Source organism: Meles meles, chromosome 11 (assembly GCF_922984935.1).
Source record: "Meles meles chromosome 11, mMelMel3.1 paternal haplotype, whole genome shotgun sequence".
In the NCBI taxonomy this organism is placed as follows: domain Eukaryota; kingdom Metazoa; phylum Chordata; class Mammalia; order Carnivora; family Mustelidae; genus Meles; species Meles meles.
In genome coordinates, this window is record NC_060076.1 from 92,654,203 (window position 1) to 92,679,344 (window position 25,142).

The 25,142-nt window shown below is 43.6% G+C and overlaps 1 protein-coding gene across 1 annotated transcript in view; it reads right to left on the bottom strand.

The window, feature by feature from the left end:
- The window catches only part of GLIS3 (GLIS family zinc finger 3), a 504,385-nt gene extending 483,339 nt beyond the window's left edge, over positions 1-21,046 (bottom strand). The window contains exon 1 of the mRNA XM_046023585.1: positions 20,933-21,046. The gene's annotated coding sequence lies outside the window, so the exon portion shown is untranslated. The remainder of the gene's footprint in view (positions 1-20,932) is intronic.
- Positions 21,047-25,142: the final 4,096 nt, after the last annotated feature.

The following is a 25,142-nucleotide window of genomic DNA, read 5'->3' on the forward strand; positions in this document are numbered from 1 at the left end:
CACTTATGTGTGACCTACCATGACTGTGCAGCTTTCTCTGTGTGTTACAATTTCATTCGCCACCTGTGTGTGGCCAGGCCCAACCACATGGCCTTTGCTCTATAAAAGTTAGTCTGTGAGGCAGGGAGGGGTCGAGCTCTCTGTAAGACGGGTGGCCCCAGCCGGTCGGTTTGATTCTCCATGCTTGGCCGGAAATAAAGCTTTGCTTGACCTTCGATTTGTATCAGTCTCGCTCCTTTAATCATGGACCCATTACTGGGGACCCAACATTGGGGAACCAACATCATGAACAGCTTACTAAACTTTAAGTGATAGCCAATCAATAATTCTCTTACTTTTTTTTTTTTTAATTTTCTTTTTTATGACCCCAAGCTCCCACTGGTGGAACACTCCTCATCACTTTTGGTTTGGCACTGTCCAATGCAAATCAATTTTTGCTGAAATAAACTCAAAATTTTTAATATGCTTCAATTTACCTTTCAACAAAATACATATTTGCTCTTCATCCCTGGCACAGAACCCCTCAAGCCCTTGCAATTTCCTAAGTGATGAGAGGGATAAATGTATCTTTTGTTGTGTTAATGAAGTGACTTTACAACCACACCTAAGGATGTGGGTTGGTTCAACCCTGTGATTAGAGGGCTGGAACTTTCAGTCCCCTCCTGGACCTCTGTGTCCAGAGGGGCTGGAGGTTTAATCAATTGGCAAGTACCAATGATTTAATCATTCATGCCTACATAATAAATCCTCCATAAAAACCCCAAAGGATGGAGATCAGAGAGCTTCTGGGTTGACGCATATGTGGAAATCTGGGGAGAGGAGCCTGCTCAGAAAGAGCAGGGAGGATCTTCACCCCATCCCATACCATGCCCTCTTCATCTCCTCCATCTGACTGTTCCTGAGTTTTATCTTTTAACAAGAAACCTAGAATGTAGTAACTAAAATGCTTCTCTGAGTTCTGTGAGCCTCTCCAGCTATCTAATTGAACCCAAAGAAGCGGGTCACTGTAACCTCCAACCTATAGCCAGTTGATGAGCACACGTGACAGCCTGGACTTTGGCATCTGAAATGTGTGTCGGGGACAGTGTTGCAGGACTGAGCCCTTAGCCTGTGTGTTCAGACTCTATCTCCAGGTAGACAGTATCAGAATCGATCTGAATTGAAGGACACCCAGCTGGTCCCTGAGAACTGCTTATCATTGGGGGGAAACCCACACTGGAATTGGATGCTGAATCAGGAGATATGAGGGATGAAAGAGAAGGATGGTCACAAATATAGCTAAGCTTTGTGTTTTGTGGAGCTGGACGGATGGGGCCTTTGCACCCACTAACTCAAGGCTTGATCAGTGTGACCACACTACACAACTCCAGGGGGGCCCATCTACTTTGAAGTCAATGTCAGCGGTATTTCCTGGACTTGTGCCCAAGCAGCTACCCCATGAGACCTGTGACCCACAGACAAGATGCTGCTCCCTGATCCGGGCTTCATTTCCCCCTATTGATCATTTTCCTCCTAGTGTACCTGAAGGCTGTCATCAATGACCAACATGTCAAAAGCCCAGTGGATTCAAGTGTTTCCTGTTCAGCTGTTCAAGTTAAATTCCAGTGAAATCACGTGATGAGCCTGGGCTTCCAGAAGGATTCTGGGCAAAAGGAATGTAGGAAGAGGAAAGGCTGTGTGCACCCATGACTCAGGTTGGAGGCATGAGGGAAGGCTATCTACGCTCTCCCCACTCGTCACTGTTATCAACATGTTTACGTAGCCCCGCACATACAGTTTTCTGGCCACATGGCCTATTGCTGGGAAGAGCCATGGCTGCTGCTCTTCCAGGGCCTCAGTGCCAGCAAGTCATGTTCCAAAGAATGAACCAGAAGCCCGAGGCTGACTCACCCCTTGCGGCTTGAGAAGGCTAAAGCTAGGAAACAAAGATCTCTGCAAGCCTCCTGCGGCCACTCCAAGGCAGCCCAGATGATGACATGGCCCCTGAAGAATGACTTGGACACAGCTCCACCTGGGTTCCAGGTGAGAAAATCAAGACAGGAACCCCTCCTCCCACTAACTGGCAGCAGGTGAAGGTATTCCCACCTTCTGTTCACAGCAGAACAGACAGCACTGGGTGGAATCTGGGATCCTCACCTGCCATTCTGCTCCCAGCTGCTCGCTTTTGTGGACAAGTAAACCATGGCTCTACCCCGAACCATGATCCACTGGCTCATGTATATTAAGAAATTGACAGAAGAGTCACTGTGATGTCTGGCTGGAATCCTACTCTGCCTCTCTTTACCTATGTGACCTTAGACGAGATTCTTAACCTTTCTGTGTCCCAGTTTTCTCATCTGTAAAATGAGGGTGATGTTGCTTGTCTCTATCATACAGGGCACTGTGAGGACAGAAAGTGTTAGAAACACATACAGCCCTTAGATCAGTATCTGGTGTGTGGTAAGCATCCAACATCATCCAATAACAGCATTCACTATTACTACTCATTTTTTTTTTTTTACTTTTAAGTTTAATTCATTTAGCTAAAGGATAAACAATACCAGAGAACAGAAGAAGTGAGGAGACTCAGGGGTCCAGATTTTTGGTGCCCTTAATTCTGCTCTGGAACATTACAACCTGTTGTTGTTGTTGTTCCTTTTTGGTCTTACTTCCCATTCTGTATGTTCCCACATTCTTTTTATTCTACTTGTATTATAAAGAAGGTCTGTCAGAGCTGGAATGTGGGAAGCATTACTACTCTTGTAGGGCAGGAGTCTGACACAGCGCCCCTGGGCTGTAGGCAGCAGACTGACCTGTGAGTTCCCTGCCTGCTTCTCAGCAGCCCCAGGAACCCCAGCTTGTGAGGTGAGTGCTGTGAACACACGGGAAAGACACCAACAGCATTTGATACAAAAGGCTTATGACGATGAACAAGCTTCTCAAATCTTGCCTTATTGCCAAGCTATCGTTTTAACACTTAAAGAAATGGCCTGAACCTTTTTCACTTCCCCAGTACATTGTCTGCTTGAACAGCTGTGTGGCGCTGAGGAGTTTTCCATCTCCGTAGGCCTCAGCTTCCTTGAATGTAAACCAAAATCTCTCTGAAGTCCCTTCGAGAAGGGTCCTCGACCCCAGGCGCACAGAACACCAGCCAGGCTCCTCTGCACTTGTGTTTGAAGTTCCCTTTTTCCCAGTGAGGGTCTTAGTCTTTGAGTTTTTATTTTGTTTCAGGCAATCAACATTTCAATATTAAAGTCAAAGTAATTCTCTAAATTTACGAATGTGACAGCTAAAGGTACCTCTGAATGATAAAATGCTTCCCCGTGGGTATTTCTAACACCTCACAATTCATCCCGGAACTAGGTGGCGTCCGGAACCTGTAACAGTCACTGGAACCCCACCAACCCCACCCTCACTGAAGAAGTCCAAAGGCTCTAAAGCCTTCACCAATACGAACATGCCGGACACTGTGCTAAGTACTGCACAGCCCCACCTTCTCTCTGCAGCGTCCTGTCGCGAGAATTACAGCATTCCAGGGTGGAAGAGAGCTGTACAATGTGCCTCCTCAGACCACCTGTCTGATACAAGAACATTCTCTACAATATCCCTACATCTACGCTGTGCTCAAACACCCCCAGCATGGGGAACCCACGATCTCTAGAATGTATTTGTTTTTTCAGCTTTCCATCAAGTGGCCAGGCCCACAGCTAGGTACTGCTAATCCAACAATGAGCCAGACTGAACCAATCCCTGTACTCAAAGAGCTATGGTTTAGACAGAGGTACAGATGACTCAATGAATGCAGTGAAATAACTATATTGAAATACTCATCTTTGGGTTTTCTTTCCCACATTTCCTTCAGCAGCATCCTTCCCCAAATCAACCAAAGGTTCTCACATACCCTTGATGAAAGTGAGGATTATTCTAGCAGAAATGTTAATAGAAATAGTTAGAACTCACTTTTGCGATGTCCAATGTAGGCTCCTGAAGCCCAGAGCAGAAACAACAGTTTTGAAAGAAAAATGACTTAAAATGTCTGGATTGTGCAAGAGAAAAGCCCCTTAAAATTAAATCAGGGCCCCAAGACAGTAAGGTGGAGAATGATCAAACTCTGGGGCACATGAGAATCGCCTCGAGTGCCTGTGAAAACCCCAGTTGCTGGCAACCACGCAGAGTTTCTGATTCTGTAGGTCTGGGTTGAGAATTAAAGCCTTCCTAGATGATACTGTTGCTGCTGCCCCAGGGACCACACTTTGAAATCCATCCTGGCAGTGGACTGGAAAGAGAAAGATCCAGGTTCAGGTCTAGGAGGAACTAAATGACCTCCACCTGGGCTGGGAAGCAAGGTGGGGAGGAACTAGAAGGCTCACACCTGGGAAAGGGCAGCGCTTGCTGGAAGAGGGCCTGGACGATACTTTGGGGAAAGAAGAGTCAACACTGAGAAACTTTTCCTCATCACCCACCAAAAGCACCAGGGTGCTAGGAGAGAGCTAAGCCGGCATCTACAGTTCACCTGCTGCCCTCTGAGCAAGCACGGCCCTGTCACTTGTGGAAAGGGTCCTTTAGCGGGTCTTCCCTCGGCTGCCCAGTTAGGACCCTCTACTGACTGCGACAAGCATGACACCTTGAGACAGTCTGCCCTGCCTGGACCATCTGTATTCGTTTCCCAGGACTACTGTGACAAATTGCCACACACAGTGCAGCTTAAAACAGCAAAAATGTATTCTCCTACTGTCCTATAGCCTAGAAGTCCAAAATCAAGGTGTCGGTAGGCCATGCTCCCTCTGAAGACTCTTGGAAAGGATTCTTGCTTACTTCTTGCAGCCTCCAGAGGCCTCAGACATTTCTTGGCTTATGGTAGCATAACCTTAATTTCTGCCTCTATCTTCTCATGGCCTTATCCTCTGTGTCTGTATGTCTCTATTTCCTTTCCTCTTCTTGTGGAAATCCAGCCACTGGATTTGGGCTATATCTAATCCAGTATGACCTACCTCATCTTCATGTAACTAATTACACCTGTAAAGACTGTTTCCAAAGAGGGTCCCCTTCTAAGGCTCCAGATATACATCAATTTTGGGGGACACTATTCAATCCGCTACAGAACTGAATCCAATCACTGAACTTCCCTCACCCCCTCCCCTTTTCAACAGCTCAGAACATTCACTGGTCCTTCGAAATAGAAAGTGCGATTGTTGAGAAATAGAAGGGAGAAAAAAATTTAAAAATTAAAAAAAAAAAAGAAATAGAAGGGAGGAGCCAGAGAAGTGATCCAATGTCAGGAAAATCCCCTGCAGGTGGGTGGGAGTGGTCCGTAATAACTCCCACCCATTCCACAGTCGTGATACATGTGAGGGGTTATGATGAGGAATGTGGGATGCCTTGGAAACGCAGAGGCAGGCACTGAACACAGACGTGAGTGCGAGGCAAGTTTTCCCAGTGTTTAGAAGGTCTTAGGTGAGATCTGAAGGATGAGCAGGAAAGAGTCAAATGAAGATCTGGGTGGGAAAAGAGACACCGGGGAAGAGTGTTCCAGACAGTGGGAAACCTGGGACACAGACCCAGAAGTGAGGAAAAACATGGTTCATTGCAGAAGCTCAAGAACACTTAAAATAGCTGCACTGTAGAGTGGTACAAGGGGGTGGAAGGGAGAGCCCCTGAGCGACGGAAGTGTGAGGCCCTAGCTTCTTTCTCTTAAAGTCCCATGGAGTCATCTAGTCATTCTTCAACTCGAGACTCCTTATGTCGTTTTAGTCCTTTAAAGATGAGTATCTTGTTGTCCTTAAATGTTCTCTTTTCTAGGTTAAATACACCTAATTTCTCCAAGGACTTCTCATATACTTTAGAGTCCCATCTCAACCCTAACTATCCTGGTTTAAGTCCTTCAAACACACTCCAGCTTGTCTAAATCTCTCCAGACAGAATCCCCAAACAGAAGAAAATACTCCAGCCCAAAACCACAGGACGCACGTTTACTGATGGCACCTTTCCTTTCTAGATCTAGGAATACAACTGAGGCAGGTCTTTGTGGCAGAGACTGCTAACTGGACCTCAATATCCACCATTACTGTCTTCCTCTGTACTGATATATGCACTCCCAGGCTTAGCTAAATACACAGCTCCCCAAGTAGCGACTGTCTTCTTTCTATGTGAGTATGTGACCCTGTAGCTTAGTTATGTGACTAAGTTCTGGTCCATACAATCTTCTTAACAAAACCATTTATTCTGGTCTTCCTCCCTCTCCTGCCCTGCTGGCTGGAAAGAGACGACCATAGCAGCCCCAAGTTGAGGAGGACAGTCAAGACCAGCCCCTCTGGGTCTCTGGATAATTTCTTGAGGCAGAGAGTAGCTACTCACTCTAGACAGTCCACCCACTTCTGGACTGTTCGATGAAATACGAAGAAATTTCTGTGACCTTTGAACCACTGTGCCGACAGTGGGAGTCATCCTCGTGTGGGCCCTCCTGACACAGATGCACTCGGTCCAGATGCACAACCAGGTGTTCGTCCACCCATGCACTCGGGAGACACATCCAGCATCTACTAGGCGCTGCACACCGTGGTTGTGGCACCTTCCACACAGTGGCATCGTTATCTCTGAGATGAGCATATATTATTCTTTGTTTACGATCTCTCTTGTGACACCAGGAAGCTGGGTTCAGTGTGAGTCTCTTCAGCTCCGTCTGCTCTGTGGCCACTGCTTCACCCCAAGCCTGCCCTCTTCAATCCCCCGGAGAACTTCATGAAACAGTTACTGTTATTCTCATCTTACAAACTTAAAAAACCAAGCCTTTTTAAAAAACTGATTTTAATTTCCTTAAGAACCAGCCAATAATAAAATCTAAAAGAGACAGCAAGAAGTCTCTAACATTTTCCGAGTCAAGAGTGACAGAACAAGATTGTGTTCAAGGACCTCTCAACAGTGCTCCAAATTAATTTCCCAAATTTGACCCACTGAACAACAAGCCTTCTGCTCTGTGGGGGGGAAATGGTTTATTGGTCAAATAAGTTTGAGAAATTCTGCATAATGAAAAGATTCATACTGTGTGTTTAAATATTGAAGTCTCTGACAAGACCTGCAGAAAAGAGACCTGATCAACTTGATTTAAGCACAAATGTTTCCCAAATGAACTTGGCTAGGAAACTCTTTTTGCAAGAAATGCCACGAACTTCCCCCAGCACTTTGAGAAGGGCTGCTCGAGACATGACTGTGATGCCAGGAGACGGGAGGACACTCCCTGCTTCATCTGCTGTGTTTCCCCTCACTTCCAGGTGTTACACCTGATCAGAGATCTCTTCCCAAGAAAAACTTGTGAACATAAAGGTCAAAATAATGTTTCACCAAAAAAGGCAGAATTTCAGGCAACAACAGGGAAAACCACTTTGCTTTGGAAGCTCCCTGAATTCCTTAAACCCTACCTGGAAAGCTGTTACCATGTCAGCTCTACTGACCGGTTAGTGGGAGGAAAGGACTAGATTTGCTGTTTGAGGCTTAAACACTTAGAAAGAAGAGTGACTTCTTCATGGGGCAGGCAATATGCTGTCTCGTAACTCGGGGGGTCTGAATCTGCGTCTCAAACAAGCAGTTACAGCAAATGTGACCTGACAGTGTGATCTCATACAGGTTGACTCACATTTGGGAAATGGAATTGATTCTTTTACAGGTCATTTGGGGGAACAGCTAAAGACTGTCTGCAGAGGGTAAGCCCCAGCTCTAAATCTTCTATTTCTAAAGGAGCTTTCTGGATACAATATTCAGACCTTCTACAAATTAAAAAAAAGAAAAAGAAAAGAAAAGAAAGAAAGCACAGAACCAGCTCAAAACAAGCAAGTCTAAAAACAGGCAGATTGGGGGTATGCAGGTGGACAGGAAAGGTGGGGTTTTCAAGGAGCTGATGGCTGTAGAGGCTGGGAAGCTTGTGACTGTCCTCTGCCCCCTCCGCCCTTCTAGAAACAAAAGCAGTGCAAATGCCTGTTCATTAAGCAGCAGGCCTACTGGAGAGCCAGACTTTTCCGGCCTGTTTGCAATGCCAGGGACCTTGCTCCAGGGTTGTCATGGGGAAGTTACTGTCGTCCTCCTGGCAACAAGTTACCCTGGTGAACACCAAACAGCCCGGCCTGGCCCAGTGAGCGATGGGTCCGGCGCCACATGCTGGCCCCACACTGCCTTGCCCACCCTCTCCTTTCCCTTCCGCACTCCCTCACCCATACCACCACTAGGCAAGAGGTGGCGTCCATTCCTGTGCACAAAGGCACAACAGAAGGCCATCGGGATGAGGGAGAGGGGTGTCCACAGGCCTTTTCTACTTCGGACCTTCAAGAGCCTGGCCAAACACAGGCAGTTACACCTGCTCCCTTCAACCCACAACTAACATGGGAACAATTCCCAGAAGAAAAACCACTTTCTACCTATTTTACTGAACATCTCAGTGCCATAATTAAAACAAATCAGAAGCAGAAGAAATGCCTCGATGATGATAGTGATGATTAAAGTCTATAACACAAAGTGAAATGAAGCCCTAACGTGTGAATGGGATCAATTAAATGGAGACAGCTGAACAAAAAGATTCAGCTAAAGCAACTCCTTAATTGCTCATAGAGTTGCCAGATTAAGCAGAGAAAAATAACTGGCAATGCTACTCAGCAGAGGGTTTTTGCTCAAATTGCCTGAAGAGCCCTCAACCTCATGTGCTTCCTGTACGCACAAAGACTTCAGGTGAGAGAAGCAGAGGGGCAGAATGCGATGATTCTAGGGCCCACTGGAACCCTACCGGCCAGGGGATGGTGTTGACCAGCCTGTGTCTGGCATCTACCCTGCAGGGCCCTAGAAACATCAAGATCTCTGTAGACCTCTCGAGGAAGACAAGAAAGACTTCCTGCATCCCTTGTCCTTTGCTGAAGTGCCCTAAGTTCCCTTCCCCACCGGACCAGATGTAAGGGCACATGGTATGGGACTGATCCTCCCCTCATCCTTTCCTTGGTGTCTGGGTCTAGTTCCAAGAAACTCGAGTAGTTAATACAGTACTATGACTGCCTAATGTAAAAATCTGCTGACTCAGAAACATTTCCTTGGTACGACAAGATGCAGAAGAGCAGTAATTGGTGAGTCAGGAGACCTATGTCTGAAAGGAAGGGGCCATGTGATCTTTAGCAAGTCATTGCTCCATTTCCCCATCTGTTTGTTATCAAGAGACCACAGCCTGACGTTAAAAAAGGGTCACAACAGCAACAGAAAACAATACTTCTCTGGCTCTAGCGCACTCTAAAATCCTCTCCCTGCAAAATCCTCTAACTTCCAGAGCCTGCAAACAGTATCTCATGTAGGTTCAAAATAAGTCCTCTCCATTGACACGTAGCATGCGTGACTTTCCTCCTCTTTGGCTCTGGATCCTTGGAGAGATCCCTGTGTCCAAGGCTATCTACCAAATCCTTATTGTTGGTGCAACTAGCATTGCTCCATAGGGCCAGAGCCACCATGCCACACCAAGCCACCAGTACTCAGGGTGACAGTCCTGGGTCAGGACCGCCAATATCTTGGTATCATGCTTCCATGACTGGTGCCTGACCCTGCTGTGTGCATTAGGGTGTCTATAGAAGCACCGTTCCTCTGAATCCTCATGCATACCCTGCAAACCAGATATAATACTTACATTTAATGGAAGAGGAAAATGAGACTCAGATAGATTAAATAGGAAAACCAAGACCCCAAAACCTGCAGGTGGCAAAGCCAGGATTTGGACCCAGGTCCACATGCCATTACACCAAGCCACTACTTAAGGAAAACGTGAGGCTCTAGCTGCTCAGAGTTAATATCCCAAGTCCTACACAATATGTGTGTCATTTCCTTTAGTGGTAAGCCTTTACGACAGTAGATAGATGTTTAGACTAATAACGCTATAGATTCATTAAAAGATCTGTGAAAAGAGGTCTACAAAACCATGTCAACTATATATATAGAAATACTGGAGCAAACAGACCAGGAAAATGTTAAATTCCAAGAGAAAAACAGACCAAGTTAACAGATAATTCTCAGGGGAAAAACTACAAATAATTAATAATTATGTAAAACTCCAGCATTACTAGTAAATATCTTTAAATACACTAAAATGAGTTTGTTTTTTTTCTAACCTGCGAAATTAGAAAGAAAAATCCTCAAAGGTGGTAGTGCCCCTGGCTTCCAGGGCACAGACTGGTACAATTGACCAAAAGGTGATCTGGTAATTACTTAACAAGAATCTTTATTGTCTTTTTTTTCAAATTTTTACTTTAAATCCCAGTTAGTTAACACACAGTGCACTACTGGTTTCAGGAGTAGAATTCAGTGGTTCATCACTTCCATTCAGTACCCAGTGGTCACCACGACAAGCACCCTCCTTAATGCCCATCCCCCATCTAGCTCATCCCCCCATCCACCTCCCTCCATCTACCCTCTGTTTGTTCTCTATCTTTAAAAGTGCAAATCCTTTAATCCAAAAATTCTCATTGTAGAACTTCATGCTGAAAAAATCATCAGAACCTTTAAAAAAGACTTACAACGAAGACATCCATCAACGGGTTAATTTTTGTAAAAATCAAAACAATATCAATGTCTAAAAATCAGAAAACGGTTAATGAAATGCAGCCATATGACTGGATACCATGCAGCTATTTAAGTGATATAGATCAGTCAAAAAGATTAACGACAGAGAAAACTGCGGAAGCTATCATTAATTTGAAAATAATAATACTAAATTGTTGTAGTTTAAATAATACCATTGATTTTAAAAGACTGAAGGCAATATCTGCCAAGGATTCTGAACACTGCAGGTGTTTTCTACAATGACGTGTATTTCATTTAAAACCAGGAAAGTAGAGCTAACAAAATTTCAGGTGCAGTCAAATGCTCTACCACTGAGCTATACCCCCTAACAAAATTTCAGGTGCCTGTAGCTCTTTTTTCCCGACATGCTGAGTTGGATGAGAGTCTCCAGCATCCTCGAACTGAGAGAGCATGGTGGATCCCTCCTGGGCAATCATTTGGCTCTCTTCCTCTCATATCGCAAAGCCAGACAGGTGCTGAACAACATAAACAGCAATAACAATAGGAACAGCAGCAGCCAGTTTCAAGGCTTTAGTCAGCGCCAGGCTCTTCAGCCGGCTCTCTACACACACTGTCATTCAGTTCCCACAAAACCCTATGAGACAGGCAGTGCCCATTTGAAAGATGAAGATACAGGCTCAGGGAGACGAAAATACTTGCCCCAAACCTCACAGTTAACGTATGGCTAAGTAGGGGCTAGAAACCAGATAGGGCTTTCTAGAATGCTTTGCTGCTTTCCTCATGTCTGACTGGGAAGGGTTGGAAAGAAATTTCATCGGATTGTTATTTTTGTAGTACAACAATTATATTTATCCATAGCATGACTTCTTTTCACAGAAGTCCGGACACTCCATCCCAAGCCGGTGTCTCTTCCCGACAAACCAAGTGACACGGAACAAGTCACATTCCCTCCGAGGTTGCTGCCTCCACATACTGCAGGCCTGGCGTGTTACACCAGCTTTCCAGGTCAGTGTCCAGAACCACTGACTGGGGCTTTCCGGGGTTGAGTCTAGTATTTTATTCTTATTCAGAAGAGTCAGTCTCTGGGCTGGTATTTTGGAACCAACATATTCAACAATCTAGGAGGTAGCTTTCCTGTCCACCAGTCGATTACTGCATGGTTGGGGCCCCAAGCTTGAAGCCAAGGGGTAGCCACCACTGGACTGCAGGTGGATCTGAGATGATGGGTGCAAGATATGAAAGACGGGCCCCCCGGGGATCAGTCTGCATGAGCAGAACTCAGAGACAGAAACAGGGAGAAAGCAGTGTGAGTGCTGGACAATGTCCCTACACACAGTGGGAGGGACCAGGATCTGAACTCTAGGAAGGAGGTGCAAACAGTGAAGAAACCAAAGGAGTGGCTTCACATCGGCACCTAAGGAGCTTTTAAAAAGTACTGCTGACTGGTCCACCTCCAGATCCTTCCTTAACTGGACTGGGGTATGTGCCTGAGCCTTGGAGGTGTTTTGTTTTGTTTTGTTTAAGGTTTTATTTTCTTTATTTGAGAGTGACAGAGAGAAAAAGAGAAGTAGCAGACACAAGCTGGGGCAGGGGAAGAGAGGGCAGAGGGTGAGGGAGAAGCAGACTCCTGGCTGAGCAGGGAACCCGATGCAGGGCTCGATCTCAGGACCCTGGGATCATGACCTGAGCCGAAGGCAGACGTTTACCCAACTGAGCCACCCAGGTGCCCTGGGACTTCGGGTTTTTAAAAGCTTCCCAAGGATTCCATTTCGAAGCTAAGGCTGTGATTCTGCATTAGCAAACGAGACACAAAACCCTCAAAATGAGGTGGCTTTATGTGTTACAGACATACCTTTAAAGAGGTTGAAAACTGATATTCCAAGGACTCTCCTGGTGTGTTCGCAAGAAAAAATAATCATCTTTTGGGTTTAAAAACAACTGAGACTCTCAATACACGACCTCCTCACTACATGTAGGGGGATGAACTTCAAACCTCAGTCATGTTTCAGGAGCTGGCTCGGCTTCTATGTTCAGTCGCATAGAAAGGACTCGGTCTCCAGGTGTATGAGTCACGTGAAGCCTAGCCTAACTGACTGGATTTTTCTTCTTCACTGAAGTGAGTGAATTGATCTGTTGTTCTGTCACCGCCTAGCTAAAGCCAGTGGGAGGGTGCCAGCTATCACTTGGAGAAAAGGTATCATTTTGAAGTATCAGAGACAGTGGATGAATTGTATTCACACAGTAGACATTTCCCTCTACTTTTTAATTTGCTCCTGTTTGAGTTAACTGAGAGTTTCATCTTTATTTTTAAAGAATGACATTTACACAGCCGCTCAAACCGCCAATCTGTTACATAAACAGCCTTGTTTTCCAAAAGGCTGGCACCGCCTAGAGGCCAATAATGTGCAGCGTTCTGGATTTCTCTTTGGAGGAAATCTTCAACCTGTTGCCTCCTGCCCCTTGTGATGTGCCTCAGTCACGAGCTGTTAGGGGCAGGTGTGGCAAATGGGATTTTTTCATACTGCAGAATTTCCGAAGCCCCGGAGGAGTGGGGAGAAGGAGTACCAGAAAGACATTTTAAAGCCTGACTGCAACAGGATGACGGGGTTGGGGAGCCCTGGAACAAAAGAAGCTTCTCACTGACATCAGAAGCTGAGCTTTGGAACCAGACACTGGGCTTGGTCAGTAAGCTCACACGCAGTGACCTGGCTTTGCTGTCCATACATCAACAGAGGAACCCAAACCTTCTGACTCTAACCCAGGGCTAAAATCTGAAGGTTGCAGGACACCTGGTTGGCTCAGTCAGTTAAGCATCTACCTTCGGCTCAGGTCATGATCCCAGGGTCCTGTGATCGAGCCCCACGTTGGGTTCCCTACTCAGCAGGGAACCTGCTTCTCCCTCTCTCCCTGCCTGCCACTCTGCCTACTTGTGCAGGCTTTCTCTCACTCTCTCTCTGTCAAATAAATAAGTAAAATATTTTTTAAAATAAAATAAAATAAAATCTGGAGGTCTCATAAGTTGGTCTCACCAAGCCTCAGGACAACAGCCCATTAAGCCAGTATTTTTCAGTTTGGTTTACACACCACTTACACCAGCATCATTGTGGGTGCTTGTGTAAAATGCTGTTTTCTGGTACCCATCCCAGATCCCAGAAGCAACATCTGTTGGTGTAGGGCCCAGGAAGCTGAATTTTAACAGTCCATTGCAAATAGTGTCTCAGTGCAACGCTCTCCGGAGCGTGGAATGGTGGCTGAACGCGCATGGGTTGCCTTGGGTGGGCCGGGCTCTCTTTTGATAGAGGATGGCTTTTCAACAGAGGAAGCACCAGTGTGTGCATGGCTGACCTCAGAGCTCTTGCGTGTCCCACACCCACCCGGAGGCACATGTGCACTCTGGACAACTGTGTACAGACAACCTGCACTCTGTCAGCCTTTTCCACCGTCTCGATGAAAAGTAACTGGGCCATGACTCTTGAATCGAAATGTCAACCAGTTAATCTGATCCATTAGTCTTTGCTCATTGATTTGTGCTAATTAGCAAGGTCTAGACCCCTGGTTCTCCAACCTTAGTGTTCATTAGAATCACTGGGAGCATCTGTTAAAATACAGATTACTAAGCTCCACTCTTGGAGTTTCTGACTCAGTCGGTCTGGGAGGAGGCCCAAGAATCTGCATTTCTTACAAGTCCCCAGAAATTAATGCTGATGATACTGATCCAGGGACCACTGGTTCTCAAGTTTTCTTGGGTATTAGAATCACCTAAAAGAATTTTTTAAATTTTTAACGAATAGTTCACACCTCTTCCCAGTTCAATCAAATATCTGGGGATGAGACCAAGCTATCAGTCCTTTTTAAATCACCCCAGCTGCTTTCAACCAAATTTGAGAATTATTGGTGTATGCATAAGAGCCTGTGGAGTTTGCTAGGTTGAAGATTCCTGGCCTCTGTCCAAAGAAATCTGGCTCAGAATGGCTCCAGGAGAGCCTGTGTACTGGGGTTTTGGACAAGCAGCCAAGACACTGATGATACAAACTGAAGTGCAGAACTTCTTTTTTGTTTAAGACTTATTTACTTGAGAGAGAGAGAAAGAGAGAGAGAGAGAGAGAGAGCACAAGCATGGGGGGAGGGGCAGAGGGGGAGAGAGAGAGAGAGAATCCACAAGTGGATTCCCTAAGGAGCTCAGAACCAACATGGGGCTTGATCCCATAATCCTGAGATCATGACCTAAGCCAAAACCAGGAGCAGGCTATTTAACCTTCTGAGCCACCCAGGTGCCCCCAGAGTGCAGAACTTCTAATGGCACATGAAATTCCATGGAGAGTTTTTTTAAACACTAGTCCCCACCTGCCTAGAGATTCTGATTCAGTTGGTCCAAAGTGTGGCCCTTGTATCTGAAATGTTCATAGCTCCCCAGTTATTTTAATATTTTCATAGAGAGCCAGGGCTGAGAACCACTGGTTTGTGCATAAGCAACACCTGTTAAGCCACAGAGATGCCCACTCCCTCCCTACTCCCAAGTTAATGAACCAAAAAGTTTAGCACTGACACGGGGTACATGTTTTTAACAAGCCTCAGAGAATATTCTGGGCAGAGCCAGATTTTGAAAATCATTGGTCTAAATTAAATTTCCCTTTTTTAACCATGGACTTCTGAGAAAAATCTGTGAAAACTACTGGCTTAGATTAATGCTATTCTCACTGTTTCTGATAATAATAGCAAGCATTTTTTCAGCACCTAGATATGCCTGCTACTCTAAATACATTATCATTGATTCTTACAATGACCTAGAAGGACTGAACTTGGGAGGAAAACAGGGGAAATAAATTCATCCAAATCCAGATGCCATCTGCCATGAAACAGCTCCATTTCTAAGGTGGGCCATTCTCTTGGTGAGATGATTCTGGATGACCCACTCCCTCAGGTGCTGGTGCCTTCACTTCCACCAGGAAGATTCTCCATTATCCTTGTATACCCACACGGGATGCTGAAAGCTCCGTGACAAGTTTTTTCTGTTTTTAAAAAGAAGAAGAAGAAGGAGAAGAAGAAGAAGGAGAAGGAGAAGAAGAAGAAGAAAAGGAAAAGCGAGTATGTTTCTGCTGGTAGAGTGGACTTCTCCCACTGACGACACCGGCTCAAAGATGGGGCAGACGTCAGGATCTAACACAAGCCAGCCACAAGTGGCTTCGCTTGCGAGGTTATTATTTCCCTGCAATGTCTGGATCTATTTATTCCTTCTTTCTCCAAACTTCTTACTTTTTCATATTTCTTACATGGCCAACTTTTAACTGCCACTGGAAGACAGGAATAAGATGTAGTTTTAAATCCCTCAATAATCCAAAATGTCTATACCCAAGTGGAAGTTTACTAACTACAAATCAAATAAGAAAAAATTATATCATTTTCTTTATTCCCCACAATTGACATTATCTGACTTTTGAGTCTGCAAAGAGGTAGAAGTTAGAAGGGTGGAGAAAGGGTTCAAGTCATCAATTAAATATAACTTGGTTAATTCTAGTATGAAACATTCTCTTATTGTCTCATCTCACTCCTCTGTCTAAGAAATGTTACATCTCTCAAAATTATCTTTCCTTCCCATTTCCTTTACCAGGATAGCTCCTGAGCCCAGGGGGAAGCTTCTGTGCACTGTGGTGGCGGGAGGGCAGGAATGGAATGATGGCCCACGTACTAACCTCCACATCCCTGCTGTTGTCCATGAGGACACTGGGCTGATGACTGATCTTCTCCCTGGACCCCTGAACCTGCATGCCACTATAGGTACCTGATCCCACCTGACTCTTTGGGAAACTGTGGTAACATCCACAGCTAGAGTCTGTTGTCCTTGAGGCATACTCTGGCTGTCAAGTCTCGCTTCATGATCTCTTATATCTTTTCTGCTCCATTTGACCCCTGAATATTTCTGTGTTCCCTCTAGGGGGGACAGAGTTTTCCAGCTGGGTTCTCTGACCCCACAGACACGTGTCCCATTCCGTACCAGTCTGACTTCCTCCATGGTTCCCATCCTTCTTCTCCTCTACCACTCCACTGAAACTACTCTTTTCAAGTTCACTAATGACCTCCATATTGTCCAACCTAGTGGCCAGTTCTCAGTTCTCATCCTATTTCCCATATCAGCAGGATTGGACAGTTGACTGTTTCCTTGAAATACTTTCTTTACTTGACTTACTAAAAATCTTCATCTTCCTCTAACCTCATGATCTATCAACTCTTCTCTGACTCCTCTCCTGACCTCTAACTGTGAGTGACCCAGGGCTCAGATCTTAGGTGTCTTCTTCAATTCTCCTTTAAACTCGCCCTCTTGGTGTCCTCATCTAGTCTCCTGGCTTTAAATGCCACCTACGCTAACGACTCCCAAAATTCACCACAAGTCTCAACCTCTCACATAGTCTAGAGGATTCCAAGATCCAACTGTCTAGTCCACAGTGCCATCTGGATAATCAACAGGCATCTCAAACCCGACCTGTCCACAACTAAATTCTGAAGTTTCCACCTTAAACTCGCCCCTTCGACAATTTTCCTCAATGCACAAAGTGACAATTCTATCCTCCCAGTTCCTCAGGCCAGAATTCCTTGTCTCTTCTCCTCTCAGGTCATCAGAACTCATCCATTAGCAATCTTGTTGGCTCTATCATCAAAATATTTCCAGAATTCACACTTCTCACTGTTTTCACCACTGCAACTCTAGTCTCATTCTTTTTTTTTTTTCCACTTCAAAGGGTGAAGTATTTTTTTTATTTAAAATCAATTAACATGTAGTGTATTATTAGTTTCAGAGGTAGTTTAGTGATTCATCAGTAGCATATAACACCCAGTGCTCATTACATCACATGCCCTCCTTAATGCCCATCACCCAATTATTCCATCCCCCAAACCCCCTCCTCTCTAGCAACCCTCAGTTTGTTTCCTAGAGTTAAGAGTCTCTTATGCTTTGTCTCCTTCTCTGATTTCATCTTATTTCATTTTTCTTTCCCTTCCCCTATGTTCCTCTGTTTTGTTTCTTAAATTCCACATATGAGTGAAATCATATGATAATTGTTATTCTCTGACTAATTTCACTTAGCATAATACTCTCTAGTTCCATCTATGTCATTGCAAATGGCAAGATTTGGTGGGGGGGTTGATGTCTGAGTAATATTCCATTGTATGTATATACCACATCTCTTTATCCATTCATCTGTCGATGGACATCTGGGGTCTTCCCATATTTGGGCTATTGTGGACATTGCTACTATAAACACTGGGGTGTAGTTACCCCTTTGATCACTACATTTGTATACTTTGGATAAATACCCAGTAGTGCAATTGCTGGGTTGTAGGGTGGCTCTCTATTTTTAACTTTTTAGGGACCTCCATACTGTTTTTCAGAGTGGCTGTACTAGCTTGCATTCCCGTATTTCCCTGATGCCAAGTGATAGTTAATTCATTCTTATCTGTACTTGGATCATGGCATTGGTCACCTATCTGGTCTCCTGCTTCGATGCTTGCCTCCCTTCAGTCTAGTCTCGATACAACAACCTTATTGATTCCTTTAAACCAAAGTCAAATTAGGCCACTGCTCTGTTCAAAAGTCTTCAGAAAATTCCACCTCAGACTAAAAGCCAAAGTGCTTACATGGTCCTATACAATCTACTCTCAGCATTTCCTGCCACTGGGGCCCACCATTACCTCATGGACCTCATCTCCTACCTCTGCTTTTCCTTTATTCTGCTCTTCTCAGAACACCCTTAGCCAGTTCCCTCACCCTCTACAGGCACTTACACAGATACTGCCTTCTCAGTCAGGTCTTCAATAACAACGCTAGTAAAAAAATTACAAGCTCACCCCAACCCCACTCTTCGTGCTATCCAACTCCTTGCTTTGTTTTCTCATAGCATTTTTTTTTTAACCAAGGGACATGTATTTTACATATGTTTATTGTCTGCTTCTCTCAAAATAATGCAAGCTCATGATGCCATTTTACTGAAACAGTAGTTGCTCAACAAATATTTCTGAGTATATCTTATTAATTCTAATATTCACTACCCCTCACCCCACCAACTGGGGTTTTGACCTGCAGAAGAGGAACCAGGGTCCACGCATCGCACCACTTGTCTTTGTTCCCCATTGTCCCCTTCCTTAAAGACTTTAAGTGTGGCAGACTGAATAGAGGCATTTATCTCCACTTCTCCCCAAACTCATTTTCCAAAGTAAAAAGTCAATAGATAACATTTAAAATTTAAAATTCAAAGATACCTGTAATTCTGTAATATGGCAGAAGATAAAGCAGAATTGAGTGCTTGCCTCTGGGGAGTAAGAATTTGGGGACGAAGGGAGTAAGAGATTATGCTGTTGAGTTTGTTGTTTTGTCTTTAAAGTTTTAGGATACATTTTGCAAAAATTTAAAAGAAACAGGTAAAAATAGAGTAAGAGTAGGAGATTTTAATATACTTTTTTCAAACCAGTGAGATCTAGGAGATAAGAAGTAAACACAGACACAGAGAGACTGAATAGTACAATCAACTCACTTGTTTTAATTGCTAAAGAACTTGACACTCACTGAATGAAAGACATATAAACATCAATCATGTACATGACTGCAAAGAAAACCTCAAGAAAATATGGAAAGTAGGGATTTTTTAGATCTCTTTCTCTATTAAGAATCCAGTAAGATTAGGAATAAATGATATATAAAAGGAGCTTTAGAAATTCAGAAATACCCTTTCTCTCTTGAAGGGGCCTAACTTTCAACAGCATTTCCCCTGGGGACACAATACATAAAAAGCTTCATTTGACAGTCAAAGCTCAGCGATGACTTTGGTGTTCTAGCCAGTGACTACCCTGCCCCTGAAGCACTGAGAGTCATTGATTAAAAGGATGTGGAGCCATATGGCATCTTGATTTAAGGGGAATAAAAAATACATTAAATAATTCCTAAAATACCATCTCCATTATTCATTAGTGTGGTCATTACTTTAAATCCGGAGCCACAAAGTGTCAATCAACTGATGGGAAGGACCGGAATTGCGAATCTCAGTTGTACCTCTCTGCGCATCTTTGGTCAGCATCTCTGAAAGGACTGATGAGCAGTGAGGCAGTAAGATTCAGTGATGGCTGGGATTTCAGTCAATTGCTGAAAAAAATCTTTAAGGTATCTGGACAAGTGCTTCTCAAAGTTGTGTGTCAGTTAAAATGCATATTCCTGGGCCCACCTCTGCCCAACCGAATCAGAATACATGGAAAATTTTTAAAAATCTACATTTTTCCTGATAGACTTTTTGTTGAAGTTTGAAAACTACTGATATACACAATCTACTAACAATAATCTCCCAATAATCCAGAGGGAACTAAAATCATAGAAGGAAATGGATTTAGCATAGTAACTCTCTTTTATGGTGGGGGTGGGGGGTGGTGAGGAGGGTCCATTGCTTTACAGTTTAATTAAAATCAAAGTCTTAGGGTACCTGAATGGCTCAGTCCGTAAAGCAGCTACATTCAGTTCAGGTCATGATCCCAGGGTCCTGGGTTCAAGCCCCGCATCGTGCTCGCTCCTTAGCAGAGCCCCTGCTTCTCCCTTTCCCTCTGCCTGCCAGTTTGCCTACTTGTGCTCTCTATCTCTCTGTCAAATAACTAAATAAAATCTTTAAAAAAATGAAATGAAATTAAAGTCTTGGGGCTCCTTGGTGGCTCAGCTGGTTAAGCGTCTGCCTTCGGCTCAGATCATGATCCTAGGTTCATGCCCCACATTGGGCTCCCTGCTCAGCAGAGTTTGCTTCTCCCCCTGCCACCCGCCCTGCTTGTGTGCATGCCCTCTCTCTCCCAAATAAATAAATAAATAAATAAATAAAATCTTAGAAAGAAAGAAATAAAGAGAGAGAGAGGGAGGGAGGGAGGAAGACTTAAGAATAACTACTTGACAGGCTTGACACACAACTATTATATTGGGTTATTTTTCATAATTTTGACTCATAGCCATTCCAGGAAAGGAAATGATAAGAGTTTCAGCTTGACATGCACCAATGGCTTTCATCTGCTTGTCCCATGTTGTCAACCACTTCCCAGCACCATATCTCCAGTCAGTGTCTCACACGTGAAGGATGGGGATTCCCACCCCATTTGTTCCTTACGCAGGAGCATCCTCAACAAGAATGCCATCCCAAGTTAGGCAAGACATTTCACAAAATAATAAAAGATGTTCATGAACCTTTTAATTGGTAATTCCGCTTCTGGGACCATGTTCTAATGTTTCTCAGACTAATGTGCTGAGACGTGTAGACCCGTGTGCTAGTTGTAGCACAGCTTATGATAGCAAAATCAGAGTCAGCCTAAGTATCTGTAACAGTTGGCAGTTAAGTGTGTCTGCGTATAAGAGAACATTTTAAAAATCATCACTTAACCAAACAGAAAAGTATTTCTTTCTCACCTAAAAGAAGATCAGGGGAGGGAGGCCGCCCTGGGCTAATACAGCATCTTGGTAGTGCCATCAGTGACCAAGGCTCCTGTCTTGCCAGGTGACCATCCTCAGGAAGTGGTTTCCATCCTTCAAGGCCCAGTGCACAGCCATGTTTGCTATTCCTCCTGGATACCCCCTCACCACCTGGGAGAGCAAAGGGAAAATGGTTGAAATCTGAGCAATCTTTAAATCAAGAACAAAAATTAAGCTTAGGGCACCTGGGTGGCTCAGTGGGTTAAAGCCTCTGCCTTCGGCTCAGGTCAAGATCCCAGAGTCTTGGGATGGAGCCCCGCATTGGGCTCCCCGCTCGGCGGGGAGCCTGTTCCCCCCATCTCTCTCTGCCTGCCTCTCTGCCTACTTGTGATCTCTGTCTGTCAAGTAAATAAATAAAATCTTTTTTAAAAAAAATTAAGCTTAAAGGGACTTATTGCACTGGACCAGGTTTACTATTCAACTTAAAATTTAGATTTTTCTTCCTACTTCTATATGGATGGCAACTATTCATGAAATTTGAACAAAAAATTTCTTTAAACTACATTTTCTCTGTTCACCTGATATAGTAGGAGTAAATTTACAAACCTACTATGTTGTATCTCGTTGAAAAATTTAAAAATTTTATTTTAAAGTCTCCTTCAGATTGCTTTATCATCTCAGTTTTAGAGGTAGGGGACTGAATTCTCCTTCTAGAGTCGAAAGTGTTAAATCAGACCAAAGGATCCCACCTTGGTGTTTCCCCTTAAGTCAAATGATAGCCTCCTTACTGGGCCACAGGGGAAGTGGAATCTGTGTGTCTCATTCACTGTCTCTCCTGTCTCTTCTACCCACAATGTCCTAGGGTCAATAAAGTTCAGCTCTTCTTTTACTTCCTCCTCCTATCTCTCAGGACTTCCCTTAGTACCAGGACCAGCTACCTAATTCTTGGAGCCCAGTGCAGAATGAATAAGGGGTCCTTGTTCAAAAATTATTAGGAACTTCAAGATGGTGAGAGCAGAGCATTAAATCAAGTAGAGGGCCCTGCTAAGCATGGGACCCTATGTGGCTGCACAGGCTACGTGCCCACACAGCTGCTCCCATGGCTGGCCCCACATGTACCCAAGGTCTTGAAGTGGTGGCTTTGGGGCTTTCACTCTCCCTACATAATATGTTTCTCCTTTCTGTTGGCTTACCATTTAGACCTTACGGTTGGTTAGAATAACTTCACTAGATGTAAAGGAGCCTGGACTTCAAGTTACTTTTCTTTTATTTATTTATTTATTTATTTATTTATTTGACAGAGAGAGATCACAAGTAGGCAGAGAGGCAGGCAGAGAGAGTGAGAGGGAAGCAGGCTCCCTGCCGAGCAGAGAGCCCAATGCGGGACTCGATCCCAGGACCCCGAGATCATGACCTGAGCCGAAGGCAGCGGCCTAAACCACTGAGCCACCCAGGCGCCCCTCAAGTTACTTTTCTTGTTGTGGAACTGAACAAAATTTAACTTGATGATAAATCTGATTGATGTCTTTTTAGAAAATACTGGGTGTTTCCCAACCCCTTTCCTAGAAGCCCTGCCAATCACACTGCAGAGTAGGGGGAAAGAGTTTCAGGATAGGAAAACAGAACATCTGAAAATATTTTTTAAATAGTATTCTTGTCACAAAGGGAAAAAATACAAATCCCTTATCTAAGAATAGGCGCTTATAAAACAAGAACAATTAGATTTGAAAAAGAACTGAGTAGAAGTCCAAAAATGAAAATATGCTCATTAAAAAGAAAAAACCTGAAAAGAGGATTAGTGAATTGAGAACTTAAAAAAATAAGAGGACACACAGTCCAGAGAAATAAAGAAAATTAAGAATATGAACAAAATGCTGGGGGTGCCTTGGTGGCTCAGTCAACGGTTAAACATCTGACTTTTGGTTTCGACTCAGGTCTCAGGGCCTTGAGACCAAGCCCCATGTCGACCTCCAGGCCCAATGTGAACCTGCTTAAGAGTCTCCCTCTCCCTTTCCCTCTGACACTCCCACCCCACTTGCAATTCTCTTAAAAAAAAATAAAAAGAATACGAACAAGATGGTGAGAGACAGGGAGGAAAGATAAAGGATGATTCAGTATACTCCTGGTCAAAATTCCAGAAGAATGGACTGGAGAAACTCGGAAAGAGGCAATAAAGAAACAAATGAAAAGAATTTGCCAGAACCAAAACAACTAGATTAAATAAGTAAAATTGTAGTCATGAGCAGGATAAATAAGAACAATTTCAAACATATTGTAGTGAAACTGCAGAATATTAAAGAGAAAATCTGCAAATCAAGCAGAGAAGGCAGATTATCTTAAAATGAAAAACCACACGATCATACTGGCTACAGACTGACAGCAGACATTTCAGAAGGAACAGATGCCAGAAGAGGATAATTCCATCTTCACAGTTGTTCAGGGGGAAAACCGACACAACAGAATTCTACCCACAGATAAATGGATCATTCGGGAATGAAAGTAATATAAGTACATTTTTTTATATATCCCACGCCCAAGAGAGCTAACCGACCTTCACCAAAAGCACTACCACAAGAGAGATGCTAGCAAGAAAGAACCGGAAGCCAGAATGAAAGACGACATTCAAGAGCAAAAAAAAAAAAAAAAAGAAAGAAAGAAAGAAAAAGAAAACTGGTATAGAATATGCTAACTAATAATAACAACCATTCTTTTGTATTTAAGAACAAGGTAGAACTGAAACTCAGACAACAGTAACATGAGAGGTTGAAGACGGTTGTGTAGTAGGAAAAAAATGGGCTTAATTCCTCACCTGTTTAGAAGGAGAAGATAAATTAACTTTAGTATTTATTTTAAAATACTGTGAGTTGGGGCATCTGGGTGGCTCAGTGGGTTAAGCCTCTGCCTTCCGCTCAGGTCATAATCTCAGGGTCCTGGGATTGAGCTGTGAATCGGGCTCTCTGCTCAGTGGGGAGCCTGCTTCCCCCCTCTCTCTTTTCATGCCTCTCTGCCTACTTGTGATCTCTCTGTCAAATAAATAAATAAAATCTTTTAAAAAAATAAAATAAAATAAAATAAAATACTGTGAGTTGTGTGTAACAAAATTATAGATACCTGCTAAGGGGCTAGAATTAGAATGTGTTAACTTTCAAAGTAGGAAAGAAGGAGAAAGAGAGAAGACTTGATCATGCCATCAAAGAGGAGAAGGGTGGGGCGGGGGGAGCAAAAATAATTAAAAAACCAAAAGCAAACAGAAACAAATTAAAATGGTATAAGTGATTCCAAATAGGTCACATACCATAACTGATACCCACAAATAAGACTCATTCACTGACAGAGATCTTTATGGGTAAGTCATATCGAATGAGAAAAGCAACCTGGAATATAATACATTCCACTGCACACATATGCTAGTATATTCTGTCCTTCGACATGTTAAGAATGCACATCAGAAGTATTGAAAAATATTTTATGAATACGACTTAGGGGCACCTGGGTGCCCCTGGGTGGCTCTGTTGGTTAAGCAGCTGCCTTCAGCTCAGGTCATGATCCCAGGGTCCTGGGATCCGGTGCTGCCTCGGGTTCTGCTTCGGGTTCCCTGCTCAGCGGGGAGCCTGCTTATCCCTCTGCCCCTCCTCCTGCTCATGCGCGCTCTCTCAAATAAATAAATAAAATCTTATTTAAAAAAAGAAAGAATATAACTTAAACTCACCTCTGGAATGGGACAAAACAGAATAGGGAAAAAAAGAACTTCAATGTGATCTGAAATGTTTTATATGTTCATTTAAAAAAAAAGACCAGAAGCAAATATTATAAAATGCTAACGGACTTTGAGTGTACAGGTTGTTCACTACTCTTCATACTGTTCTGCGCTCTTTAAATTTCAAAAATCAAAAGTAATTCAATAAACTATAAATCAAGATGGAAGAAGGGAAGTGACGAGAAATCTTTTAAATATCTCAGAAAATATTATGTAGTGCTTTAGTGCTTATTACAAGCATTTGAATATATTTAGAAAACACAAAAATAGAATTGTTTAAGAATTCTTTATTATTTAGATTTTACAGGGATTGAAAATGAACTTTACACTTAATTGGTCAGAATTAGTAAGTTTTAATAGGCAAAAAGAGCAAAAAGTATGTAATCAGGATTGCCTAATGATGGACATCAAAGGATAATGAAAGATTTTGTTTTGGACAAAATACTGTGG